Below are 12,078 nucleotides of genomic sequence, written 5' to 3'. Positions count from 1 at the left end.
ATGCTTACCTGATAAATTACTTTCTCCAACGGTGTGTCCGGTCCACGGCGTCATCCTTACTTGTGGGATATTCTCCTCCCCAACAGGAAATGGCAAAGAGTCCCAGCAAAGCTGGTCACATGATCCCTCCCAGGCTCCGCCCACCCCAGTCATTCGACCGACGGACAGGAGGAAATATATATAGGAGAAATCATATGATACCGTGGTGACTGTAGTTAGAGAAAATAATTCATCAGACCTGATTAAAAAAACCAGGGCGGGCCGTGGACCGGACACACCGTTGGAGAAAGTAATTTATCAGGTAAGCATAAATTCTGTTTTCTCCAACATTGGTGTGTCTGGTCCACGGCGTCATCCTTACTTGTGGGAACCAATACCAAAGCTTTAGGACACGGATGAAGGGAGGGAGCAAATCAGGTCACCTAAACGGAAGGCACCACAGCTTGCAAAACCTTTCTCCCAAAAATAGCCTCCGAAGAAGCAAAAGTATCAAATTTGTAAAATTTGACAAAAGTGTGCAGTGAAGACCAAGTCGCTGCCTTACATATCTGGTCAACAGAAGCCTCGTTCTTGAAGGCCCATGTGGAAGCCACAGCCCTAGTGGAGTGAGCTGTGATTCTTTCAGGAGGCTGCCGTCCGGCAGTCTCATAAGCCAAACGGATAATGCTTTTAAGCCAAAAGGAAAGAGAGGTGGAAGTCGCTTTTTGACCTCTCCTTTTACCAGAATAAACAACAAACAAAGATGATGTTTGTCTGAAATCTTTAGTAGCCTCTAAATAGAATTTTAGAGCACGGACAACGTCCAAATTGTGTAACAAACGCTCCTTCTTTGAAACTGGATTCGGACACAAAGAAGGTACAACTATCTCCTGGTTAATATTTTTGTTAGAAACAACTTTAGGAAGAAAACCAGGCTTAGTACGCAAAACCACCTTATCTGCATGGAACACCAGATAAGGAGGAGAACACTGCAGAGCAGATAACTCTGAAACTCTTCTAGCAGAAGAGATTGCAACCAAAAACAAAACTTTCCAAGATAGTAACTTAATATCTACGGAATGTAAAGGTTCAAACGGAACCCCTTGAAGAACTGAAAGAACTAGATTTAGACTCCAGGGAGGAGTCAAAGGTCTGTAAACAGGCTTGATCCTAACCAGAGCCTGAACAAATGCTTGAACATCTGGCACAGCTGCCAGTCTTTTGTGAAGTAAAACAGATAAAGCAGAGATCTGTCCCTTCAGAGAACTTGCAGATAATCCTTTCTCCAAACCTTCTTGTAGAAAGGATAGAATCTTAGAAATTTTTATCTTGTTCCATGGGAATCCTTTAGATTCACACCAACAGATATATTTTTTCCATATTTTATGGTAAATTTTTCTAGTTACAGGCTTTCTAGCCTGAATCAGAGTATCTATTACAGAATCTGAAAACCCACGCTTTGATAGAATCAAGTGTTCAATCTCCAAGCCGTCAGTTGGAGGGAAACCAGATTCGGATGTTCGAATGGACCCTGAACAAGAAGGTCCTGTCTCAAAGGTAGCTTCCATGGTGGAGCCGATGACATATTCACCAGGTCTGCATACCAAGTCCTGCGTGGCCACGCAGGAGCTATCAAGATCACCGAGGCCCTCTCCTGATTGATCCTGGCTACCAGCCTGGGGATGAGAGGAAACGGTGGGAATACATAAGCTAGGTTGAAGGTCCAAGGTGCTACTAGTGCATCTACTAGAGTCGCCTTGGGATCCCTGGATCTGGACCCGTAGCAAGGAACCTTGAAGTTCTGACGAGACGCCATCAGATCCATGTCTGGAATGCCCCATAATTGAGTTATTTGGGCAAAGATTTCCGGATGGAGTTCCCACTCCCCCGGATGGAATGTCTGACGACTCAGAAAATCCGCTTCCCAATTTTCCACTCCTGGGATGTGGATCGCAGACAAGTGGCAGGAGTGATCCTCCGCCCATTGAATTATCTTGGTCACTTCTTTCATCGCCAGGGAACTCCTTGTTCCCCCCTGATGATTGATATATGCAACGGTCGTCATGTTGTCTGACTGAAACCTTATGAATTTGGCCTTTGCTAGTAGAGGCCAAGCTCTGAGAGCATTGAATATCGCTCTCAGTTCCAGAATGTTTATCGGGAGAAGAGACTCTACCCGAGACCATAGACCCTGAGCTTTCAGGGATTCCCAGACCGCGCCCCAGCCCACTAGGCTGGCGTCGGTCGTGACAATGACCCACTCTGGTCTGCGGAAGCTCATTCCCTGTGACAGATTGTCCAGGGTCAGCCACCAACAGAGTGAATCTCTGGTCTTTTGATCTACTTGAATCGTCGGAGACAAGTCTGTATAATCCCCATTCCACTGTCTGAGCATGCACAGCTGTAATGGTCTTAGATGAATTCGTGCAAAAGGAACTATGTCCATTGTTGCAACCATCAATCCTATTACTTCCATGCACTGCGCTATGGAAGGACGATGAACAGAATGAAGTACTTGACAAGAGCTTAGAAGTTTTGATTTTCTGACCTCTGTCAGAAAAATCCTCATTTCTAAGGAATCTATTATTGTTCCCAAGAAGGGAACTCTTGTTGACGGGGACAGAGAACTTTTTTCTCTGTTCACCTTCCATCCGTGAGATCTGAGAAAGGCTAGGACTATGTCCGTATGAGCCTTTGCTTTTGACAGGGACGACGCTTGAATCAGGATGTCGTCCAAGTAAGGTACTACTGCAATGCCCCTTGGTCTTAGAACCGCTAGAAGGGACCCTAGTACCTTTGTGAAAATCCTTGGAGCAGTGGCTAATCCGAATGGAAGTGCCACAAACTGGTAATGCTTGTCCAGAAAAGCGAACCTTAGGAACTGATGATGTTCCTTGTGGATAGGAATATGTAGGTACGCATCCTGTAAATCCACGGTAGTCATAAATTGATTTTCCTGGATAGTAGGTAGGATCGTTCGAATAGTTTCCATTTTGAACGATGGTACCCTGAGAAATTTGTTTAGGATTTTTAGATCCAAAATTGGTCTGAATGTTCCCTCTTTTTTGGGAACTATGAACAGATTGGAATAAAATCCCATTCCTTGTTCTCTTATTGGAACTGGATGTATCACTCCCATCTTCAACAGGTCTTCTACACAATGTAAGAATGCCTGTCTCTTTATTTGGTTTGAAGATAATTGAGACCTGTGGAACCTTCCCCTTGGGGGTAGTTCCTTGAATTCCAGAAGATAACCTTGAGAAACTATTTCTAGCGCCCAAGGATCCTGAACATCTCTTGCCCAAGCCTGAGCAAAGAGAGAAAGTCTGCCCCCCACAAGATCCGGTCCCGGATCGGGGGCTATCCCTTCATGCTGTTTTGGTAGCAGTGGTAGGCTTCTTGGCCTGCTTACCCTTGTTCCAGCCTTGCATTGGTTTCCAGGCTGGTTTGGGTTGTGAAGTAATACCCTCTTGCTTAGAGGATACAGAATTAGAGACTGGTCCGTTTCTGCGAAAGGGACGAAAATTAGGCTTATTTTTAGCCTTAAAAGACCTATCTTGTGGGAGGGCGTGGCCCTTTCCCCCAGTGATGTCTGAAATAATCTCTTTCAAATCAGGTCCAAATAATGTTTTACCTTTGAAAGGAATGTTAAGCAATTTTGTCTTGGAAGACACATCCGCTGACCAAGACTTTAGCCAAAGCGCTCTGCGCGCCACGATAGCAAACCCTGAATTTTTCGCCGCTAATCTAGCTAATTGCAAAGCGGCATCTAAAACAAAAGAGTTAGCCAATTTAAGTGCTTGAACTCTGTCCATAACCTCCTCATACGAAGATTCTTTACTGAGCGATTTTTCTAGTTCCTCGAACCAGAAACACGCTGCCGTAGTGACAGGAACAATGCATGAAATTGGTTGTAGAAGGTAACCTTGCTGTACAAAAATCTTTTTAAGCAAACCCTCTAATTTCTTATCCATAGGATCTTTGAAAGCACAACTATCTTCGATAGGAATAGTAGTGCGTTTGTTTAGAGTAGAAACCGCCCCCTCGACCTTGGGGACTGTCTGCCATAAGTCCTTTCTGGGGTCGACTATAGGAAATAATTTCTTAAATATAGGGGGGGGAACAAAAGATATGCCGGGCCTTTCCCACTCTTTATTTACTATGTCCGCCACCCGCTTGGGTATAGGAAAAGCGTCGGGGGGCACCGGAACCTCTAGGAACTTGTCCATCTTACATAATTTCTCTGGAATGACCAAATTGTCACAATCATCCAGAGTAGATAACACCTCCTTAAGCAGTGCGCGGAGATGTTCTAATTTAAATTTAAATGTCACAACATCAGGTTCAGCTTGATGAGAAATTTTTCCTGAATCTGAAATCTCTCCATCAGACAAAACCTCCCTCATGGCCCCTTGAGATTGGTGTGAGGGTATGTCAGAACAGTTATCATCAGCGTCCTCTTGCTCTTCAGTGTTTAAAACAGAGCAATCGCGCTTTCTCTGATAAGTAGGCATTTTGGATAAAAGATTCGCTATGGAGTTATCCATTACAGCCGTTAATTGTTGCATGGTAATAAGTATTGGCGCACTAGATGTACTAGGGGCCTCCTGTGTGGGCATAACTGGTGTAGACACAGTAGGGGATGATGTAGTATCATGTTTACTCCCCTCATTTGAGGAATCATCTTGGGCAATATCATTATCTGTGGCATTACTGTCCTTACTTTGTTTGGACACTATGGCACAATTATCACATAAATTTAAATGGGGAGACACATTGGCTTTCATACATATAGAACATAGCTTAACTGATGGTACAGACATGTTAAACAGGCTTAAACTTGTCAACAAAGCACAAAAAACGTTTTAAAATAAAACCGTTACTGTCACTTTAAATTTCAAACTGAAAACACTTTATTACTGAATATGTGAAAAAGTATGAAGGAATTGTTCAAAATTCACCAAAATTTCACCACAGTGTCTTAAAGCATTAAAAGTATTGCACACCAAATTTCAGAGCTTTAACCCTTAAATTAACGGAACCGGAGCCGTTTTTACATTTAACCCCTATACAGTCCCAGCTATATGCTTTGCTGAGACCCAACCAAGCCCAGAGGGGAATACGATACCAAATGATGCCTTCTATAAGCTTTTTCAGTGATTCTTAGCTCCTCACACATGCATCTGCATGCCTTGCTCTCCAAAAACAACTGCGCATTAGTGGCGCGAAAATGAGGCTCTGTCTACAACTAGAAAAGCCCCCATCTGAAAAAGGTGTCCAACACAGTGCCTGCCGTTTTTTTTAAACGTTCCCCAAGATTATAATACCAATTATTAGTTAGAATCTGCATAATATGCCTAGTAAAGCAATCGTTTTAGCCCAGAAAAATGTCTACCAGTTTATAAGCCCTTTTTGAAGCCCTTTATTCTTTTATGTTTAACTAAGAAAATGGCTTACCGGTCCCCATGAGGGGAAATGACAGCCTTCCAGCATTACTTGGTCTTGTTAGAAATATGGCTAGTCATACCTTAAGCAGAAAAGTCTGCTAACTGTTTCCCCCAACTGAAGTTACTTCATCTCAACAGTCCTGTGTGGAAACAGCAATCGATTTTAGTTACTGTCTGCTAAAATCATCTTCCTCTTACAAACAGAAATCTTCATCCTTTTCTGTTTCAGAGTAAATAGTACATACCAGCACTATTTTAAAATAACAAACACTTGATAGAAGAATAAAACTACATTTAAACACCAAAAAACTCTTAACCATCTCCGTGGAGATGTTGCCTGTACAACGGCAAAGAGAATGACTGGGGTGGGCGGAGCCTGGGAGGGATCATGTGACCAGCTTTGCTGGGACTCTTTGCCATTTCCTGTTGGGGAGGAGAATATCCCACAAGTAAGGTTGACGCCGTGGACCGGACACACCAATGTTGGAGAAAGGGCATTTGTTGGGCATTGCCCTTAAAAGGGCATTCAGCTCTTTTGCTGCCCACCCTATCTAAATAAAATAAATCCCCCCAAAAACCCCTTAAAAAACCCTAAGTCATGGATCTAAAGGAAAATGTCACAAAGACCCTATTTAGATGGTACCTAACCCCAATGAGGACAGCCCATATACAGCCAAATGGCAGCAACTTATGTTACAGAGGGTGCGGGGAATTGGGATCCTACAAACATATGTGGTGGGAATGTAGGGAAATACAGGGGACATGGCAAAAACTCTCTGCCCTTATTAGCCAAACGCTGGAGGAGGAGGTTACACTCACTATCCAACAAGCATTACTACACGAACACATAGACAGATTGCATAGATATATCAATACATTCATCAGAATTCTGTGCACAGTGACAAGAGTTTGCATTGCAAAATACTGGAAGATAGGGTCACCCCCATGGTTAGAAATATACAATAAAATATGCCACACCTATACTATGTATGAATACGCAACAGACACGTTAAATAATAGGGCCTCTTTTCAGAAGATATGGTACTACTGGATTAGCAATGCACACTCCACATAGGAGAACGCACAGGCCGACTTGACCCCTAGAAACTAGGTCTGAACGCTTCTTGTAGGCCTTGGAGGATCGCTGGGAGCGGGGACACTATCTCCCCCTTCTCTACTCTCTTCCCTCTCCCCCCCCCCCTTTTTCCCCCCCCTCCCCTTTTCTCTTCCCTTTCTGAAACTGTTTTATTTGAAAGGAGTCTTAAGGACAACTACTTACCTTAATCTAAATGTTTACTTGTTCATTACGAGAGTTAAGAAATTGTCACCCTTGTTTTTTTTACTGTTCTATTATTGAGAAACAGACTTACGTGATGATAACTCTGTAACAATCCATCTGGATCAATCTCCAAGATACAGAGGAACACCTTGGACATCTTTGGATACTGATGTAGTATCCCAGAACCCTCTACACGCAAAGATAGGTCTTTCTGAGTCTATGAAATGTATTGGGATGTGGAGGAGGGTGGAGGAGAATGCTGTTTGGGTATATTAAGATTGCCATCTCTTGTTATCTTAATGTTTATGTTTCTGGAGAAATGGCTGATCAATTTTTGTATTGTAAGTAAACAAGAATTACGTAACCAATAAAAATATTTAAACATAAAAAACCCTAAGTCTAACCCCCAAGTGGTCCTCACCTGTCCTGAAGTTCAGCGGAGAAGGTCCTGTTCCAGGCGGTGAAGTCTTCTTCCAAGCGGCGACCTATTCTTTCGTCCAGGAGCCAGCCGGCGCGGAGCGGAGGGCGGAGTTGAAGACCGGCGACTTTGGAACTGAAGACCGGCGACCGCAGAGCCATGGAGCGTGGAGGATCCTCTTCATACGATCTCCGCCGTACACTGAATAGGAATTCAAGGTACGCGATTAAAAATGGCGTCCCTTGAATTCCTATTGGCTGATTTGAGCCTTCAAATTCAAGAGCTACTGAAATCCTATTGGCTGTTCAAATCAGGGAATAGAATTTCAGTAGCTCTTATCGTATTGGCTGATTTGAACAGCCAATAGGATTTCAGTAGCTCTCACCACTTGGGGTTTTAATAATTTAGTTATTACTTGCGGTGTGGGTTTGATGGCGGATATAGGGGTTAATAGTTTAAATAGGCATATTGCGTTGTGGGGGGTTGTCGGTCTAGGGGTTAATACATTTAATATTAGTAATGAGAGGGGGGGATTGCGGATATAGGCGTTTTACGTGTCGGGCTTATTTGTGGGAGGCGTGTTAGACTTTTACGGGAGATTTGTTATTTTATTTACTCTTCTTAGGCGCCGGCAGTTTCTAAAGTGCCGTAAAGTCACTAGCGACTCCAGAAATTTGTATTTCCGCTCATTTCTGGACATCGCTAGTTTATCATACTTACGGCACTTTATGAACTGCCGGCAGGGCTTATGTAATACCCCGATGTGCGAGGTGAAATTACGGACGGCGCAGGTTCCCACACTTGCGCCGAAACCTGCGCCGTATATTTGATCGCGCCCCTTTTTTTTTTACAGGAATGTAAGCTTAGGAAAATGCCATTGTTTAGTCCGGAACTAGAATAGTGTCAGGTAATTGTTTGCTAAATGTATCCATCAATATGCAGGCTCTACTCAGGTGCTGAACCAAAATGGCCCTTTACCTAAGCTTACATTCCTGCTTATGACACCTTTATTAGAAAAAAGCAGTACTGTAAGCTTTGGTAAAGCACCATTTTTGGTTCATCACCTAAGTAGAGCCTGCTGATTGTTTATTATTTTGTTTTATAATAATTTATTAAATGTATGTTTATGTATAAAATTAGATTCATTTTTTAAAAATATTTTATTACCTAATGTTAAATAATACGCTGAAGAATAAAAAAATATTAAAACACTAAGTTGATTTTAAAACAATTATTTACTGTTAATATATTAAAAATTAGAGAGCTAACATGATAAAATATTATTTATTTGAATATAATTTATGTTATGTTAATAATAATTTAAGAATATCTTATTGCCATACAAATAAAAATTGCTTGTTAATGCTAGGGAGATTCTCTGAACAGACACAACTTACCTTGTCAGTGCAGCTTACTCTTCTGATCTGTGATCGATCGAGCGGGTCTCCTAAACTCAGCAGAGAACGTCTTCAATGACATTGAAAGAGCTTGTCCATGCGCATTGCTGCGAAGTGCCGCCATATTCCAACCTGGGTTGTAAACCCGGATTAGATTACCAGCAACAGTACCCACGGAGTGGGTTTGGAAACCAATAAAAATAAAAATTTACATTGCGGCGAAAAGGTATATATTTAAAAATAGAAGTAAATTTAAAAGTTTTTTGTTTCAACACGTTTAAATGATTTTTAATACTTTTTTTTTATTATAATGTCCCTTTAAAATGCTTTGGGCAACTCATTTCTGTGTGGATATATACAGGGCATGAATCCCTTCATAAGATAGACATGTTCTCAGCCTGGCCCATGCTTTTTAATGGCAAACTGGTGCCAAACCTTGTCACCTCATATATTTTACCTTTTCTGAATAAGTAACTGGTATTTTGAAAGGGTAAAAATCCTTTGGGCCACTCATTTCTGTGTGGATATATTCAAAACGTGAGCCCTATCATAGGAAAGGCATGTTCTCAGCCTGGCCCAACGTTATTTATGGCAAATAAACTGGTGCCAACCTTGCCACTTTATATATTTTACCTTTTCTAAGTAAGTAAATACTATTTTAAAACAGTTACAATCCTTTGGGCCACTAATTTCTGTGTGGTAAGTTATATAGGTTGTGAGCCCCTTTATACAATCCACATGTTTTCAGACTGTCCCAAAGAATTATATGACAAACCCTTTCAAAATAGCAGTAACTGATTTAGAAAAGGTAAAATATGTGATTTGACAAGGTTGGCACCAGTTTGTTTGCCATAAAAAGCATTGAGTCAGGCTGAGAAGAACAAGACTGCCCTATACAGGGGCCCACGCCCTGTATATACCCACACAGAAATGAGTGGCCCACAGGATTTTAACCCTTTTAAAATACCACTTATTCAGAAAAGGTAAAATATATGAGGTTGGCACCAGTTTGTTTACCATATACATCATTTTCCAGTCTTAAAACATATGGATTGCATGAAGGGGCTCACGCCCTGTACTGTATATATTCACACAGAAATGAGTGGCCGAAAAGATTTTAACCCTTTTAAAATACTGGTTACTTATTCAGAAAAGGTAAAATATATGAAGCGGCAAGGTTGTCACCAATTTGTTTGCCATAAAGAGCGTTGGGCCAGGATGATAACATATCTGTCCTATGATGGGTTCAACCCTGTATATATCCACACATAAATGATAGGCCCAAATAATTTTTAACCCTTTCAAATGACCAGTTACTTATTTAGAAAAGGTAAAATATGAGATGGCAAGTTTGGCACCAGTTTGTTTGCTATAAAAAGCATTGGGCCAGGCTGCAAACATATCTATCCTATGAAGGGGTTTACATCCTGTAAGGATTTTAAACCTTTTAAAAAAACAATTACATATTTAGAAAAGGTAAAATATATGAAGTGGCAAGGTTGGCATCAATTTGTTTGCCATAAAAAAGCATTGGGCCAGACTGATAACATGTCTATCCTATGAAGGGGTTCATGTCCTGTATATATCCGCACAGAAATTAGTGGCAAAAAGGGTTTTAACCCTTTTTAAATACCAATTATTAATTTAGAAAAGGTAAAATATATTTAGTGACAAGGTTGGCACCAGATTGTTTGCCTTAAAAAGCATTGGGCCAGGCAGAAAATGTTTCTATTCTATGAAGGGGCTCACGCCCTGTATATATCCACACAGAAATGAGTGACCCAAAGGATTTTAACCCTTTTAAAATGCCAGTTACTTATTCAAAACATAATCAAAATTGTGCCATGTTTGCCATCTGTTTATTGAATATAAGATGATCTTTTTTTAATAAAATGTAAGTTTGTTTAGGTTTTTGGAAGGTGTATTTTATTTAAAATTTTAATGCCGTTATGGCGTTCTATTCCATCCTAATTGCGCTGGGCTTTAGAGCCGTTAGGATGGAATAGAACGTCCTAGCCGTTTGGCTGTCCTGAAGCCAACGGCGCTTCCAAGATGCGATTGAGGACTGGAGGGCGTGCCTAGCGTCATAGGGATGCACCCCTGACCCGGCCCCATAACTGAAATCTCGCGATTGTGGGATTTCAATTTGTCTACACCGGAACCTTGTTCCGATGTAGACAAATTAACCCTGTCATGAAAGGGTTAAACTCAAAATAACTGTAGATATTTTGTTTACAAAGCTTTATTTTGCAAACTGCAATCAATTGCTGAATGAGAAGCTGACTGAATAAAAAGACAACTTCAGCCTTGTACATTTTGCAGCTTTCTTGTTCTTAATGTTCATTCACAGTGGTTACCTTATAAATGAAAATCAGCATAAACCACTGTGAGTGAACATTAAGACCAAGAAAGCTCCAAAATCTTTAGTTTTCAGAATAATTGTGTCTATTGATTGTTACATTAAAGTTGATTTAAAAAATAAACAAACAGCCAGACACCTTTGGCTGTTCAAATAATCTCCCTGAAGGATATATTAACCCATGATCCTATCGAGGCATAAAGGAGCCACACTGTGACCCTGTATAGAAAAACAAAATTTATGCTTACCTGATAAATTTCTTTCTTTCTGAATATGGTGAGTCCACAAAGTCCTCAATTACTGTTGGGAATATCACTCCTGGCCAGCAGGAGGCAAAGAGCACCTACAGCAAAGCTGTTAAGTATCCCTCCCCTTCCCACAATTCCCAGTCATTCGACCAAAAGAAAATGGAGAAAAGGAGAAACACAAGGTGTAGAGGTGCCTGAGGTTTAGTAAAAAAAACTGTCTTAAATACAGGGTGGGTCCGTGGACTCACCATATACGGAAACAAATTTATCAGGTAAGAATAAATTTTGTTTTCTTTCCTAAGATATGGTGAGTCCACGGATTCCTCATTTAATGTTGGGAACCAATACCCAAGCTAAAGGACACGGAGGACTAGGGAGGGCCAAGACAGGTATACCTAAACAGAAGGCACCACTGCTTGCAGAACCTTTCTCCCAAAAGACTCTTCAGTCGAGGCAAAAGTACCAAACTTATAAAATTTGGAAAAAGTATGAAGAGGACCAAGTAGCAGCCTTGCACATCTGCTCAACAAAAGCTTCATTCTTGAAAGCCCAAGAAGAAGAAACAGCCCTAGTAGAATGAGCTGTGATTCTCTCAGGAGGCTGCTGTCCAGTGGTCTCATATGCAAAACGAATAATACTCCTCAACCAGAGAGAAAAGTGAAGTAGCAGTAGCTTTCTGACCCTTACGTTTTCCAGAAAAACAAACAAACAATGTAGAAGACTGACGAAAATCCTTGGTCGCATGCAAATAAAATTCTAGAGCACGCACAACATTCATGTTGTGTAATAGTCGTTCTTTATGAAAAGGAGGATTGGGGCACAGAGACGGAACAACAATCTCTTAATTAATATTTCTGTCCAAAACAAACTTCAGAAGAAAACCAAACTTGGTGCAAAGAACTGCCTTATCTGCATGAAATATTAGATAAGGCGAGTCGCACTGCAAAGCTG

Source organism: Bombina bombina, chromosome 1, assembly GCF_027579735.1.
Source record: "Bombina bombina isolate aBomBom1 chromosome 1, aBomBom1.pri, whole genome shotgun sequence".
In the NCBI taxonomy this organism is placed as follows: domain Eukaryota; kingdom Metazoa; phylum Chordata; class Amphibia; order Anura; family Bombinatoridae; genus Bombina; species Bombina bombina.
Note: the sequence above shows the minus strand (reverse complement) of the source record.